The following is a 3,832-nucleotide window of genomic DNA, read 5'->3' on the forward strand; positions in this document are numbered from 1 at the left end:
TCAAAGACAGGATCTTTGTACCACATACATAAACCACATATACTCCTCCTCTTGAACTGAGGTCTTATATGAACAAGTGTCCAGAAACTGTGGATGTGGCAAGGCCTGCACACAGATTCAAGGATGCACAAGGGAGAAAAGCACCAGCCTCTAAGGGCTGAACATCTTGTAGTTCTCTTCTAATTCCCACCGCCCACCCCAGCCCCCAACACTCCCATCCTAACCATTCATCTCCTTGTTAGTCATAGACCCTGGAGGGTGTGAGGGAAACATGCAGTTTGAGCACAGCCTGGCCCAACCCGGGAATGGAGCCTGATGCCTGTGACATTCATCAACTGGTTAATTTCAGAAAGGCATCCATTTGCACCAGCTGCTTAAAAAGCTCTCTGCCCTCAGGAGATGCTCAGCCAATCACAAAGCAAAGGCAGGGAGTTTTTCTGGTAACCATGTTCAACCCGGTGTCTGCTGCTTGTTTGGTTGTATAATTTCACTGGAGCTCAGGAGAGTGGAGAGTACAGTTAAAATGAATGATCTTATTTCCTTTAAATTATTATTCTTATATTTATGGCTTACATCCATTCTTAATGCACATGTGCCCTATTAACCTATGATCATGATGATGATGGTGATGGTCGTGATGAAAATGACTGCTATTGCTCTTTATATGGTGAGAGATGCCTGGCTGTTTCTGACAGATTCTCTCCAGGTGGCTTTATCTCATGTGTGTGTGTTTGGAAGGAGGGAGGAGGCAAAGTCCCCACAGGTCTGGGATCTGCTCCTGAACTCTTGTCAGTTCAGTTTCCAGCCTCAAGTGAGAAATTCCTTTTAGAGGTGATTGATTAACCAGAAGGCAAAAACACTCACATAGAGAAGGACAGATTCTTCACCAATCCCCAGAATTAATTCTTAGGTCCCAAAAAGAGATCAAATGCTTTGTGATCACAGATTTGGAATAAAAGGCATGGGATGTCCTCAAGCGTGCAGGTGGGGACTGTGGAGGGCCAGCCCTTCCTCTACAGCTAATATTTATCAAGGTCTCTCATTGTGTCAGGCACTGGACAGGAATGATCTCAAACTCTGCAAGAGACCTAAGAGAAGGGTGCCAGTTATCAACCCCATTTTGCAGGTGGTAAAGCAGAAGTTTGAGAGGTCAGCTTACTCATTCAAGTCCAGGTGCGTCTATCCACAAAGCTAATGCTCAACCACCTGCACAGTCCTCTCTGTAGGGTTAGGACTTCTTAAAGAGCTGACATTTGTTCATTATGGGACCACCTTCTCCCTTGCATAGTACTGGAAACTTCTGATTGATTTTTGCTTACATGTTCCTTTTTACGGTCTCTATGTAAGCCAGCTGTCTGGCTGCATTTGATAGTTTATATTTTTGTTTTAAACTCAATGGTAGAGGGGCACCTGGGCAGCTCAGTTGGCTAAGTCGCCTATTCTTGATTTCGGCTCAGGTTATGATCTCAGGGTTGTGGGCCTGAGGCCCAGTGGGCTTCGTGCTCAGCAGGGAGTCTGTTTGAGATTCTCTCCCTCTACCTCCCTCTGCCCTTTCCCCTGCTCATGTTCTCTCTGTCTCTCACTCTCTAAAATAAACAAATACATCTTTAAAATGAATAAACTCAATGGTAGATTGGAAAATGAATTAAAAATCAGGCAAAAAATATGTATAATATTTTGTAATATTATGTAAAATATGTATAATATACCATCAAAAAGTTGATGGTAGAAGAGTGGGGTTGGGGGATAACATAATAGGCAGATGCTGCATTCATTCATTTATTCAACAATAAATCTGTGCTGAATACCTACTGTGTGCCACCAACTGAGTCCTAAGAGCTGACAATAAAAGATGAACAGGACTAGTCTATGCCCTCAAGCTTCCCACAGTATAGCAGAAGCAGGAATGGGAAACATTAATGATTCAATGTTCAGGGTGTTTGGAAACAAAGGAAAATGTATGTCTTGACCTTGCCAAAGTCTCTGGGTAGGGAAAGAAGTCTGGGAAGACTTCATCTATCTTCTATTAACATATTAATAACAGCATAAGATCAGTTGAAGAAGTTCATATTTTAAGTCCATGTTTAGGACAAAGATGTCTTACCATGGCAAGTTTAGCTGATCCTTGAACAGTGCAAGGGTTAAGGGTGCTAACCCACTGCACAGTCAAAAACCCACATATAACTCATGATTCCCTCAAAACTTTACTACTAATAGCCTACTATTGGCCAGATATCTTAAAGGTAACAGTCAATTGACACAAATTTGCATATTACATGTATTATATACTGTATTCCTACAATCAAGTAAGCTAGAAAAACGAAAATGTTATTGAGAAATTAAGGAAGAGGCTTTGTGCAGTGGCAGTATCGTAGCCAATGAGGTTTATCCAAGGCGCGATTATTGCTAATAGAAATTAAGGAAGAGAAAATACATTTATAGTACTGTACTGCAAAAAGCCTGCATGTAGCTTAACTGACTGGGTGGTTCAGTCAGTTAAGCCTCTGACTCTTGATTTTGGCTCAGGGCATGATTGCAGGGTTGTGAGATACAGTCCCATGTCAGGCTTAGTGCTAGGCATAGATCCTGCTTAACATTCTCTCTGTTCCTCTCTCTCTGCCCCTCCCCCTTTCTAAAATAATAAATAATAATAATAAATAAAATTAGAAAAAAGACCCTTATGTAAGTGGATCTGCACAGTTCAAACCCATGCTATTCAAGGATCAATTGTATTTAGAAATATTAGCTTAGAATTAAATAATAAGATATGCTGAAGAGGAGTTAAAAATGATAATAAACTGAGACACCTGGGTGGTATACTCGATTGAGAGTCCTGCTCTTGGTTTCAGCTCAGGTCATAATCTCTGGGTCCTGGGATCAAGCTCCACATTCAGCATGGAGTCTGCTTGGAATTCTCTCTCTCTCTCTCTCTCTCTCTCTCTCTCTCTCTCTCTCTCTCTCCTCCTCCTCCTCCTCCTCCTCTCCCACTCTCCCCCTCCTTCCAGTGCTGTCTCCTTCTCTCTCAAATGAATAAAGTCTTTATTAAATAATAACAAGCTAACAAGTATGAAATCAAGCACTAACCTAAGCTTTTGTTAAAAAAAGAATTTTATTATTTACTTATTCATGACAGACACATGGGTGGGGGGGTGGGGCAAAGACACAGGCAGAGGGAGAAGCAGGCTCCATGCAGGGAACCTGATGTGGGAGGTTCACTTGGGAGACACTCCCAAGTCTCCAGGATCACTCCCTGGGCTGAAGGCAGAGCTAAACTGCTAAGCCACCACCCAGGCTGCCCACTAACCTTAGCTCTTTACATGTATTAACTCATTTAGTCCACACTAGAATCCTAAATTCTAGTAAGTATGAATACTATTCCCATATTACAGACTAAAAAACTGTCACAGATTGATACAGAAGGCCAGGTGATACTCATTAACTATGATGTATCTGGGTACTAAGATTAGAGCAAGGGGTCAAGAGGAGACATCAAATTTGAATTAGAACAACACTGCCACATATTAGTTCTATAGACTTGGGTCTTCACAGGTAAAGTGAACGGGCAGGTAGATAATTTCTGATTTGTTTTCAGTGTCAAACCCTAAAAATCCTTAACTTTGTTTCCAATGGAATAAAATAAGGAAGGGCAAGAAATGAGAAACAGAGGAAAGCAGACTAAGACCATCAAGGCTTTGGGAGATGCCTCTGGGTCTTCTTAAAACCTGTACCCAGAAGGTAGCCTAGAATAAAATGAATGTATGAAGGAAAGAACTTGTAGAGGATAAATGAAAAGCTCACTCAGAGATAGAAAAAAATTACTGTATACAGTATA

At 41.5% G+C, this 3,832-nt stretch overlaps 1 pseudogene; it reads left to right on the forward strand.

Annotated features, from left to right (window-relative positions):
- Nucleotides 1-2,349: 2,349 nt before the first annotated feature.
- LOC129501564 (U4 spliceosomal RNA) lies at nt 2,350-2,421 on the forward strand (annotated as a pseudogene).
- Nucleotides 2,422-3,832: the final 1,411 nt, after the last annotated feature.

The sequence above is a fragment of the Nyctereutes procyonoides genome, unplaced genomic scaffold (genome assembly GCF_905146905.1).
Source record: "Nyctereutes procyonoides isolate TBG_1078 unplaced genomic scaffold, NYPRO_anot_genome, whole genome shotgun sequence".
Classification (NCBI taxonomy): Eukaryota; Metazoa; Chordata; class Mammalia; order Carnivora; family Canidae; genus Nyctereutes; species Nyctereutes procyonoides.